This window comes from Sminthopsis crassicaudata, chromosome 1 (genome assembly GCF_048593235.1).
Source record: "Sminthopsis crassicaudata isolate SCR6 chromosome 1, ASM4859323v1, whole genome shotgun sequence".
Taxonomy (NCBI): Eukaryota; Metazoa; Chordata; class Mammalia; order Dasyuromorphia; family Dasyuridae; genus Sminthopsis; species Sminthopsis crassicaudata.
This window is the reverse complement of record NC_133617.1, coordinates 19,697,832-19,711,226: the sequence shown is the minus strand read 5'-3', so window position 1 is coordinate 19,711,226 and position 13,395 is coordinate 19,697,832. Positions and strand designations below refer to the sequence as shown.

Here is a 13,395-nt window from a genome sequence, read left to right as displayed (position 1 = left end):
TGTGTAGCAGAAGCCTGAGGTTCAAATCCCTTACAAACTGGAAATCATGGGCCATCTTTACCACTCAAGGCCTCAGTTTTCTGATATGAAAAATGGAGTACAGGGCTGCTAAGGTCCCCTTCAGCTCTACAGCGATGGTTTTGCAATCTGATGAAAGCATGGTTCCTTACACTTCACTTGAGGGTAAATGTGCAGTAGGAGCTAGACCATCTGGCCTGGAGTCAGGAATTCAAATCCCTGAGGTCAGATTTCACTTTACAGTGCCCCGGGGAAGCACACAGCAAGTGCTTAATAAATCTTTATTGACAAACGGATAGAGTTCTAGACTTGTTTTCAAATCTTGCCTTAGATGCTTACAAGCTGAGTGATCTTGAAATTTGGGTTCATTAGATGTGAAAGTTTCTTAACCATCATGCCCCAAAATGGCGGCAATAATAACATTCTACGTCCCAGGGTTATTATGAGGAGAAAACAATGGAACATTGATAAAAGGCTATGCAAACATTAAAACAATATCTAAATGTTATTTATTACTGACTGCCTGAATGACAACTTATTGGTTGTGCCATTTAAACTAGCTGGACCAGCGTTTCCATATTGAAAGCTCACTGTCCTCTTATACTTAATCCAATGATCCTCACTCCATCTCTTTCTGACTCAAAGGGGTAAGTGAGCCACACAAATACAGCCATTTGATAGAGGAAGAAACTGAAGTTCAGAGTGACCTGCCTATAGCCACAATCGATGTCAGAGTCAGAGCTAGAACCCAAGGCTCTTGGCTCCTATAAACACAACCTAACTAAAATCACCTTAATAGAGTTTGATTTGCAAAATAATGTTACATAACTCCCTGTGGAGTCTGGTCATTTTGTAAGTTAGGATTTGCCCCCTAATGTTGCAGCCTTCCTCAAAGCCAAGGGATCCTTGGACCCCTGGGTGTGAGTCCTGAAGCCCAGAAGCAAGAATTGAGGAAGTTCCTTTCACCAGCTTGGTTACACAACAGACCCTGTGGGTGGCCCATAAAGGCTCCTGGGAAGGGCAGGCACTTGTCAGGACATCAGTGTCCATCAACCCAGGGAAAAGGGTAGTGGGGTGGGAAGAAGAACTGAATCTACCCTTCAGAAACCCCAAAGAGCTGCTGACTCCACACTGCTGACTCAGCTTGTGGTATTTCCAATTCCTGACGTGCCAGAGGAGGGAGAGGAAGAAGAGAAAGGGCAAAATGCTTACGGCCCATAGGGAAGTGGCAACACGATCCATCGATCCCCATCTCACTCAAGGGTCTAGAGCAGGGGATCTCAAACTACGGCCCACGGGCCAGATGTGGCCCGCTGAGGACATTTATGCGGCCCACCGGGTTATGGCAAATGGGCTGAGGGGCGGAGACAAAGTGTGAGTTTTTGTTTTTACTATAGTCCGGCCCTCCAATAGTCTGAGGGACAGGGAACTGGTCCCTATTTAAAAAGTTGGAGGACCACTGGTCTAGAGCTTCATGGTTGTAATGTGTTTTTCTTCCAAAAGACTAGAGGGAAGGAATACAAGGATGACTTCCTCGTTTCACAATTGAAACAACAGAGCCATGAATAGGGCATGTGGCTTGCCTCAGGTCACTCAACAGTCACAATCGTCTCCACCTGTCCACGGACATATGGAACCGGATGTCCTGTAAACATCTTAAGCTCAATCTGTCCAAAAAAGAACCAAAAATCTTCCCTCTTCCTGACTTCCCTATTACTGTCAAAGGTACCACCATCCTTCCATCCAGGCTTGCAACTTGGGGATCATCCTCAGCTCCTCACTTCCTTTCAACCCCCATATCCAATGAGTGTCAAGTTTGGTCATTTCTTCCTTCTGTAGAATATGGCCTCTTCTGTTCTCTGACACACCTTGGTACAGGCTCACATCACTTCATGCTTGGACTACAGCAATAGCTGTTGGGTGGTCTGTCTGCTCCCCACTTCCAGTCAATTGTCAAACTGGTCTTTCTAAAGCACAGGTCTGAGCGTGTCCTCCACTTCCCTTTCCTATTCCATAACCTCCACTGGCTCCCTATCACCTTCAGATCAAATCCAGGTTTGGTGCTAAAACACCACAATAAAACAAATAGCGCAATAAAGTGTGTCACATTCATTTTTTTTGTTTTCCAGTACATATAAAAATTATATTTATACTATACTGTAGTCTTTTAAGTGTGCAATAAATAGTTGTTTGTCTAAAAGAACAATGTACATACCTTAATTTTAAAACTACTTTATTGCTTAAAAAATGCTAATTCTTATCTGAACCTTCAGCAAGTTGTAATCCTTTTTGCTGGTGGAGGGAAACACACACACACACACATACACACACATACACACACACACACACACACACACACACACACACACACGGTAGAGGTGAAGTTGGGCAATAGCAGTAAGTCCTGCCAAGTGACAGCAATTCCTGGGCCGTTTCCCTGACCTCTTGGGGATCAGGAGAAGAAGGTCATCCAGGAGATTTTTAGGGTATATTTGCATTGAAAGCCAGAATTTTTCAGATAAAATTCACATTAGAATAGTCACCTTGAGTTTGGACCCCAAAATCATAGAACATAGTCTATAAAGGACCAAAGAATGTACAATGCCCAATGACCTTGGAGAATGTCAAGACCCATGGTACCATTTTCCATGGAGGGTTAGTCAGTCATCCAGGAAAGGACGTGTCTTATCCAAAGTCACAGAAGTAGCAAGTAAGAGAGCCAAGGTTCCTGACTCCCATCAGAGGACACTTTCCCTTCTGTCACTATGAATGCATCTCTGCATCTAAGAAAATCGCTCCCAGCAGCCCCCAGTCCAACTCATCTAGGCCGCCATAACTGAGGGATCCCAGACCATGATTCACATGTCTGTCAATTACCCATCAGGACAAGGGTAGTGTGTACCACTTTCTGAAGGGTAAATAATCACACATTAACAATGAACTCTCTTGAGCCATAGAGTTGACCCTACAACATCTCCACACCAGATTACGGTTCATATCCCATCCCACCATGGCAGGACACCTGAATTTGATATGGTATTGGAACATCCAAACCCAACCTTCCACTTTCTACTTCTTGTTCTTGAGCAGGGAATAATAATCAGATCAATCCTACCTTTGGTACCAAAAATACTGGGCAATGACCTACCCTATGACTCCACTCACCAATTCTGGGATAACTAAAATTCTCCCTACCCTACTTGTACCAAACACATGTTGTCTCCCCCATTAGGAAGTGGAAACTCCTTGAGGGTAAGAACTGACTTCAAGATGCTTTTTCTCTTTCTCAGTGCCTGGCTCATACTAGGCACTGAATCATTCGTTTCTACATTCAAAGCCCCTCTTCCCCAAAGGTTAAAACTTTGTGGATATCCCCGAGAAAGAATCTTTCCTGGAAATAAGTTTCACTTCTCCCTGTACCTTGTCATATAGAACTGCTGACAAAGCCTGGGGACTGAAGAAGCACATTTGCTTAGAGAGGCAAAACCCAGAAAGCCTCAGTCCACATACAAGCCACAGATGGAGGGACAAAAGGTCGCTCACCATAACTGCTGCAGGCCCTACATCCATAGGCCAAGGGCCAAAAAAGAGTCAAGTTCTTCAAAAGGATCATGGGGAAAGGATTCAGCCAGGACTCAACTCCAGTCTCAGGTATGTATCAATGCTCATTTTCTCCAGGACTCTGTCCTCAGCTACAAAATGAAAACCTTGGAGCAGGTACTCTCTTTGTTTTTTCCTAATCTGACATTTTGTGCACATTGTTCCAAAGCTCTGACATCCCCTGTTCAAAGGCCCCTCCCAGCTTTGGCATTCTATGTTCTGAGAACTCTTCTAGTTCTGACACTCAGTGTTCTGGTCTCTCTCATTTCTGACATTTTCTGTTCCAAAGTCCCTCCCTGCTCTGACATTCCCTGTTCTAAGCCCCATCCACCTCTGATATTCTATGTCCTAAGTCCCTTTATCATTCCAGCATTCATTACTGTAAGAATCCAAAATATAAACCCATAGAAATCATTAGCATTTCAATGTATCACCAACAAACCCCCTCAAGAAGAGATAATTCATTTAAAATAACTATTTTCATTTTAAAAATACCTGGGAACATGCCCGCTGAGACAAACTCAGGAATTATATCAACATAATTATAAAACACTTTTACACAAATAAAGCCAGATTTAAATAATTGGAAAAATAGTAATTGTCCATGGGTAGGTGGAGCCAAAAATGACAATTGCACCTAAGTTAATATGCTTATTAAGTGCCATTCCAATTAAATTATCACATAATTATTTTATTTAGCTAGAGAAAAAAAAGTAACAGAATCCAAAATTCAATGGAATCGGCTTCTGGATACCATTACTTTGAGTTAATTAATCTAAAACAATATATCCTCTCTCCCACTTTCCCCCAATTTCTACTTGATTCAAGAACTCCGCAAGACTTATTCCGAGCAACAACCTTGGGTTCTCTAAGCCTATGACCAAAAGAATACAAACTCTATCAGATCCCCCTAAGCTGAATAGATTCTGAGTAAAGCCTGGCAACATACCGTGCGCCTTTGCTCCCTCCAAAATATTCTAATCAAAAGCAAATCTACATACCACTAGAGATCTGGCTCCCAAAGTAGGATTTGTTGGCCACAGCCACTCAGGCAGTTCTTAAGAGGCAGAGGGAAGCTGTAGTCAGCACTCAGGTGGGGAAGGTCCCATGCATTGAGTTCCTTGAAACATGAGAAATGAAAAGAGTCTTGGATCCGGAGGCCAAAGTCATGGATTCAAGTCCTGTCTGGGCTACCTTGCTGCCCTTGAACAACTCACTTTTTTATTCCTCAGTTTTCTCCATCTATAAAAGGAAGATACAGAATTAAATGATTTCCAATTCTCCTTCTGTCACTAAATTCTACAATGCTTAATAATTTAATTATTGTATCATTCATATTATTATGTTTATATATTCAGGTTTAGGATAGATGGACATGTTTATTTGCCATATATTTACATTTATGATTCAAGCAAATGAAAAGATATCTTTGTTTTCTGGTAATCAGTTGACCTTAGGGAAATTGGTTCATAGGCTCTTAGACTTTCAGCAGGAGGAAGCCTCAGAAATCTAAATTCTAAGCTTCATTTTCCTTCTCTTGAGAGTAACTGGGTTGGCTTCCCATAGTCCTTCTAGGTTGAGTTCTAAGTTTCCATTGCCTTCATTTTACAGATGAAACAGTTAAGAACTACAGAAGTTGTGAGCCTTACTATTAGTAAGCAACGGACGGAGAACAGCTGATTCCAAATTCTTCCCTCTGCCATTTCCCACTGTACCACATTGCTCAGTTGGGCCTCATTTTCTCTCCCCACTTCCCAGAAAATTAATAGGAAAAGTCAGTACCTTGCATACTGTGTTCTGTTCAACAGCTGTCCTTGAAGCCCAGCACCTGCCCCTCCCCCCCAGCAGAAGGGGGGTGCCGTCAGTCCCGGGGTTTGGTACTGTGCTCCCACTATACCTTTTCCATCCGGCTCTCCATCCCCCTGTGGCCATTCATCCAGATCTACTCCCATCCATCCATCCAGGAGCAGGACTGGCTCGGGCTAAGACAAAAGCAAGATAAGTAAGTCTGATCCCCTCATTTCTTCCCCCAGAGCTGGCTCTGCCTGCCCACAATCCCAGACCCACTGAATGCCTGCTGCTTTTTTTTTAAGACAGCAGAGTTCCCAGGGTGGGATTTGGGCGGGCCGTCCTTCTGCAGGAAAAACATCTGGAAAGGGGTGAGCCCGGAAACTTGGCTGGCTTCCCCCCTCCTGACCCAACGCCGGAGCCGGCCCAGCCGGGTGGGCTGCGGGTTGGGGGTGGTGAGAGGCGGGGGGCAGCCCCTGTTTGCCAGGTGGCTGGGCAGAACCCCGCACGCGTGGGGCTGTGGGGGGAAGGATGAGGCTGGAGTTTGTTGCCATATGGCTGGGAGCTGTTCCCACAGCAGGCTAGAGACCCCCTCAGTGGGGGAAGGGGAGCTGATTGGATGACAGAAAACTTGACTTGTGGGCTCTGAGGAGTGGGGGAGGAATCTGCAGCTCTTACAAGGAACTCAGTCACTTCCTCCTCCATAGGGGGGCCTCCCATTCCTGCAGGTGGGCCTCAGTGTAAGCACATCCCATCCAGCCAAAGGAATGAAGTCAGCAAAAACTACACCCTTCACTGCCATTGTTCTCCTGTTCTCCCCTGTCCCAGCAAAATTGGTTCTCAACTAGGAGAGGGAAAAGAGCTGAAGGCTTTTAACTCGGAAGGGACAGACCTTCAAGGCCATCAAGACCAACCTCCTCATTTTACAGAAAAGCAAACTGAGGCCCAGAGAGACATGGAATTGCCCGGAGAAGGGCAGCCAGAAAGCATCAGAAGCTAGACTCGAACCTATATTGTCCCAAATGCCAAAGCATCTCTGTCCCCTCCACCTCGTTATCTCAGGCAATCGATCATCCAAAGTCCTCTCCTGCCCTTTGCTCTTATTGAATGACCTGATTTTTTTTCCCATCAGCATTTTGACTACAAGGCTTGTCATCTCTAGCAGGAGAATCCATCCCAGACACCAAACTCTTCACAACAAAGGTCAGAGACATACTGCTGGCTAAGCAGCTGCTGCCAACCGCCGGAGTCCGGCTTCTCTGGGATATTTTAATCTAACTTATGATGAGATTTCTCTGTCCACAGAGAGGCAGTGCTGGATTTGGTCTCTACAAGACCTGAGTTCACTGTCTCCTTCAGAAATATGCTAGCTGTGTGACCTTGGGCAAGTCGCTCAGTGCCTCAGTTTCCTCAACTATAAAATGGGAATAATATCAGCACCAATCTCCTAGGGTTGCTGGGAGGAAGAAATGAGATCATATATGCAAAGCCCTTAGTCTAGAGTCTGGCATTTAGTAGTCATTTACAAAACTTATTCCTTCTTTATTTGGGCCTCCTGATCTTAGTCTCTAAAGGTTATACTGTAATAATAATAGCTAACAATTAGATAGCACTTACTATCTGCCGGGCACTGTGCTAAAGACTTTCCAACTGAAAAATAAGAACTTTACAATTATTATCTCTTTGGATCTTCACAATAACCCTGGAAGGCAAGTGCTATTATTATCCCCATTTTACAGATGAGGAAACTGAGGCAAACTGAGTCAAAAAGCTAGTAAGTGTCTGAAGCTGGATTTGAACTCATCTTCCTGATTCTAATTCCAGCACTTTATTGACTGAACCAGTAAGGATCTATATAAGCGCCATTTTCTCGATAATTAGTTTAAATATTTGCAGAACTGTCATTTGAAAAGAGAGATTGTCCTCCTGATCCTCGGAGGAAAGAGCTAGAACCGAAAAGTGAGAATTACAAAGAAGCCGATTTCTCCTTTCTATCAATTGGATCTGTCCAATGGGCTGCCTGTGAGGTGGTGAGCTGCCCATTCCCAGAACAGTTATCAAAAATATTTTGGGGGGATGTCTACAGTGAGTGGACGATTAGACTAGATGAGCTCCGGGTCCCATGCACCTCGAAGTTGGGATTCTAAGAGTCTTCCTTTCTATGATTCTAAAATTCTCTTGGAGAAAGTCACTTCTCTTAAGATCGCACCTTCAATTCTAAAATGGGGGGCCTGGCTGAGAGGTCCTTTCAGCTCCCTTCTTCCGTTAAATCTCATCTGTCTCATCCCCAGAATCAAATTCACTACTAATTCTTCTTATCCTAAGTCTCCCTATACTGAAATACACTCCCTCATCACCTCTTGAAATCCTGAAGTTCTTGCAAAGCCCAGCTTAGGTTCTACGCCCTACATGAAGCCTTTCCTGTGACTCCTCCTGACTGTTTACCCTCCCTACCACTGGAGCTGACTGTGTTATTTTGGGTACACGTCTGTATTTATTTATTTATCTGTACACATTGTATCCACAGTAGGACACAGACTCCTTGTAGCAAACACCATTTCCTTTTTCCCCATCTGTATCCCTATTTGATATATTGTTTTAAAAGGAACCTCTGACCACATGGGTGGAGGGAACATTTGATGAGGAAACACCTTCCACCATTGCAAGTAGATCAGCATCTACTCTACAATTTGCCGTCTTAGTTACAGCAACTGAGAATATGTAGTTGACTTATCCAAGACCACACAGTCAGGATGGACACAGGTTTGGGGTTTGTTTTATTCTAAATATGGCTCTTTATCCACTGGTCTCCACTGTCTCTCCCTGGCACATAATTGGTACTAAGTAGTTGCATAAAATGACCTCAATATGCTTACATAATAATTCTCCAGGCAGGACTGAGAAGGTGCTGAGTCCCATTCTGTTCAGGCAGCCAGGGATCCTCAAACACTGTGTGTTTGGCTATAAGCCCGGAACAGGAATTCTTGGAAACATGGTGTTAAAACTAGGTTTATATTGAAGTATTCAGGGCATGGGAGGGGAGGAGTAGAGGAGGTGGAGGAATGTTCCCAGATGATTCCACCCACAAGGAGTTTGTCTTGGGAGACAGCAGGAGCTCACAATTTTCTACTGCAGAGAATTAGAGAAAGGCCTTCCAGTATGTGAAAGTCTACCCAATTCTCTGGAGGCCTTCCTCTCCTAACCCAGCTTCCTGCTCGCCAAACCTGCACAATTCCAAAATTCCAGGGAGGTGATGTTACTGCCTAGTAATTACTTCCAAGCTGGAAAAGAAGAGGAAGTCCAAGGTCAAAGGACACAGAATGAAAGTGTTTCTAGGCTAGGAAGGAAAGAAATGGAAATTTTATCTTCTTTTTAAAAAAAATTAATTTGTACCAATGAAATGAATATGTACCAATCCCCTTTGTATTGATTAATGCCATTTTTCACCACCTGCATTTCTCTCCCAACTCTTATAACAAAGTCTAAAAAAAGATCAAGGAGAAAACAGATCAACAAAACTAATCAACTTATCAAAAAAGGTTGGCATTGTATACAGTGTTCCTCACCCATAATTCCCCACCTTGGCAAAGAAGTAGAGGCAGTCTTATATCTGTTCTTTGGGGCCAATATTCATCATTATAATTTTATAGCATTCATTTCCTGACATTTTATTGTTCTTTCCATGTTATTGTAGTAATCATTGTATGTTTTTTTCCTTGGCTTTGCTTAATAATAATAATAATGTTTATAAAGTACCTGCTATATATTAGGTGCTTTACAATTATTATCTCTTTTGATCCCACAACTACCCAGGGAGGTGGGTGCTATTATTATTTCCATTTTACAGATGAGGAAACTGAGGCAAAAAATTAAGTAACTTGCCCAGGGTCACATAATGAGTAAATGTCTAAGGTTAAATTCAGGATTTCCTGACTCTAAGTCAGCTTTCCCATCAGTCCCTATAAGTCTTCCTATGCTTCTCTGAATTCATTATATCATTATTTCTGACTCTGTTGCATTCACATAACATAATTTGTTTAGCCATTTCCCAGCTGATGACATCAGCTTTGCACAGTACCTGGCACACAGTAGGTGTTTAATAAATGATCATAGACTTGATTTGACCGTGAATATTCTGATATATATGGAACCTCTCTTGGCATTATTGACTTCTTTGGGGGGTATACAGCCAGCAGTGAGATCTAAAAGGACAAAAAGTGAAGACACTCTAGTTGATTTCTTCACATGACTCCAAAAGGTTTTCCTGAATAGTTGGACCAGTTCACGGCCCTACCAACTATAAGCGTGTCTCTCCCCCTACAAGCCTGACAGTAGCGATTAACCAGTTTCTCCTTATATATGATTATTTGTATATGCAACTGCAATCGAGATGAGATCTATAATCTCATCAGCTTGGATGTTCCATCATGGGATCTCTCTCAATCCAACCCTGACTACCCAACCTGGGCAACTCTCTTCCATGTCCTCATAAAATCTCCCCCAAAGAAGTCCAGAAATAGTATTGCCATGTGATTGTTGCTAATTGATAAGCATTTAGCAAGTCGAGTCAGCTCACTTGAAGTGTTTCCTAAATGCCAAATACTTGCTGAATATTGAGGATGCAAAAAAAAAAAAAAAAAAAAAAAAAAAAGGCAATGGGATGGCCCATCTGGTCCATGTGGTTCCTTCTTCTCTAGCTTTAGGGACCTTATTTTGGTTATGACATAAGTCACAATTGCTCCGAGCCCCCACTTAGAAGATTTATGAAAAATACCTGCAAGTATTACTGAAAATGATCAGCCATGGATACTCTGGGGTTGAACCTTTCCACACTTCGTGGCCTACATAGCCCAGCTCTAACACAAGGCAGTACTTCCCATCACCACAGAACTCTCAAAAGCTTTTTCATCCTGGCTGGGATGGGATATTCCATGGCAGGATCCCCATCCCTTGGAGTAGCTAAGGTCTCGTCCAGTCTGTGCCATCAAGGCCCTGTGTGGCCTTAAATATCACTAGAAATCTCCAAGACTTGGTTTTCTCTTCTGGAAATTAATATAATAATCCCACTCTTCTACCCACCCTGATTCCACTTTGTCAAATGAGGATCAAATGAGATCACAGATGGGGAAGTCAGATCCTGAGATCCTCTACTTAGAACTTAGAAGTTATACAGATCATCCTTTTCTTTTCACAGGAGAGGACAATGAAACCCAAAATAGTTGTGGCTTGTGTAAGATCATACAGATAGTGGGAGGCAGAGCCAAGATAGGAAGCCAGGTGCTCTGACTCTGTGGTCAGTGGAAAACCTGAGATCACTTTGAGTGGATAGAATTTATAAGGCCGTGGCTGGGCTGAGGGAGAGGATGGTAAGCTGTGTGTCCATATCCAATGCAGATGTGAGATTCAGGACCCTGGTGGAAAAAAGCCACACCATAGGCCCGAGACAAGAGTGAGATGAATGGGAGGCTGTTTCAGGAAAGTCTTAGGGGACTTTTCAAATGTTGTCTCACTCCATCCCAGCTAATAAGTAACACAAGGAGCCCACCTCTATTATCTGCTTCCTGGAGGACCTTGAGACCATCTGGCTCTGAGGACCAGCTCTGGTCTTAGGATCCTGTGACTTCATTACAGTATGGCTTTGGGCAGGTCCCGACTCTGGGGCTCAGTTTCCCCATCACTGAAATGAGAGCAGAGGCTTCTGCTGTTATTCCCAGCTCTAGGCCCATGATCCAGTCATCCGACATTTCCTTCCCAGTCACAGGGACCGCGGGAGGCCCTTGCTGATCACCCAGTCATCAGCACTCGCTCTCTCTCAGCACTGTCTGGTATCACCATAGCTGCACTTGGTACTTATGTCGTCCCAGTGCCAAAGCCCACTGGAATGTTGGGAGAGGTGCACAGAGCGGGCACAGAGCAGAGCTTTGGGCTGTTTGGACTTCCAGCTTTGAGAAGGAAGTGGATAAGTCAGCTGCCAAAAGGAAGGATTCTGGGAAGACAAGAGGCACTGGCCATCTCCATCCTGTGCCTGTCCCCAGCTTGCTGCAGTTACTTGTGTGGCTGTTGTACGTCACACAACACATACACAGAGACACAAATACATATACACACAAACTTACCCTCACTCACATAGAGACACGTGCAAACATATATGTGTGCACACATACATACACACAAATTCACCCTTGCTCACACACAGAAACATGCAAACAATATACATGCATATGTAAGCACACCACACATATACACACAGAGACACATACTCACCTGTGTGCACACACCACACATATATACATGCAAACTCACTCTCCCAGAGACACGTGCAAACACACACATGCACTCATGTATACATATAAATTCACCCTCACTCACACACAGAAACATACAAATACACAAATACACCCTGATATAGTCACACAACACAATATATACACAGAAACTCAACCCCATGCAAACATACATATACACACATATGTGTACACACCACATATATACATATATAAACTCACCCTTTCCCATCCACATATATACATGCACACACAAATACACACTTAAACACATTGTATGCAAACACAATGTAGATATATATACATACAATATCCACACCTATATCTGCACATATACACACACCCACATATACCTTCAAATGCAGAGAGAAAGATATACATATATATATATATATATATATATATATATATATATATATATATATATATATATATATATATATGTATATGTATATATAGTATACACACACACACACACACACACCAGAATATAAACCCACTGAAGGCATGGGGTAGTTCAGTGTGCTAAAAATCATGCTGGTTTTGGAGTCAGGAAACGAAGTGTAAATTCTCCTTTTCCCTTTTCTACCTTTCGCCACTGGGGACTTCCTGATTTCCTCTTTGTACAATGGTGGGGGAAGGGCTGGCGGATCTGTGGGATCTTTTCTGGCTTCTCCCCCATGATCCTGGGATCTGTCCCGTATCCTCAGAGCCTCTCACATAGCGTATGCCTTATACATACATACATACATATATATATATATATATATATACACTTATATATATATATATAATATGCAAATTTTGCCTCAGACATTTACCTGCTGTTTGATCCTGAGCAAGTCATTCAATTTCTGTTTCCCCCAGTTTCCTCCTCTGCAAACTGGTACCTGCAGCCCAGGATTGTTGTGAAGATCAAATGAGATAATTAAAGTATTTGCAAACCTTCAAGTGTAACATAAATACTGGCTGTTATTATTGCTGCTATTGTTGCTTTCTCTATTTGCCATCCTTCCCCATTAAAATATAAGCACTTTATACATAGGAATTGTTTCAGCCTTTATCCTTGACTCTCCGAGGCCTACTAGAATGTCTGCCATATCTTAGGTAATTAATAAATGTTTGACTGATAAGTTCTGATTGGATTGATAGTCCCATTTTGCAGATAATAAAACTGAGGTCCAGTGAAATAAAATATTACCCAAAGTTCCATGGCCAGGCAAAAGGACAGTCAAGACCAGAATCCAGTTCTCCTGATGCCCAGTCCCAGGCTCCATTCACACAGCCCTCGAGATCCCCCTGCTCCCACCCTATCTCAAGTGGACAAAGCCAGATGCACACTTCCCTGGCTCCAGGAAAGGATATTGTAATCATTCTGCTCTCCCTGTCCTCCCCCATGGACCACTCATTTCTTCCTCTCAGTATTCCACACCCCTCTCTAGGTCAAAAGCATAACTTCTCTGTCTCTTTGGGCCAGGATCTCATCAATTAACCGCCCACTTCCCCAAGGCTGGGGGGTGGGAGAGTGGTTGGGTCACCAGAGGCTGATGGGAGAATTCTCATTGATAGAGTCCTGCTAGCTACTGCCAAAGGCCCTCCCAGCCTTAGAAGGAACACTCTTTGAGCTCTAAGGCAGATAAAGCTGCCTCGAGGAATCTTGGATGGGATACAGAAAGGGAAACAAATCTCAGGAAGGATTTATATA

The 13,395-nt window shown here is 43.2% G+C and overlaps 1 protein-coding gene across 2 annotated transcripts in view; it reads right to left on the bottom strand.

Moving 5' to 3' along the window:
• CMKLR1 (chemerin chemokine-like receptor 1) overlaps positions 1-5,626 on the bottom strand; it is a 61,642-nt gene extending 56,016 nt beyond the window's left edge. The window contains exons 1-2 of one of the 2 annotated variants that reach the window (XM_074295943.1): positions 5,516-5,626; positions 4,620-4,860 (exon numbers count right to left, since the gene is read on the bottom strand). The gene's annotated coding sequence lies outside the window, so the exon portion shown is untranslated. Of the gene's footprint in view, positions 1-4,619; positions 4,861-5,400 lie in introns of both variants that reach the window. The other variant, XM_074295934.1, reaches the window with a different exon arrangement.
• Positions 5,627-13,395: the final 7,769 nt, after the last annotated feature.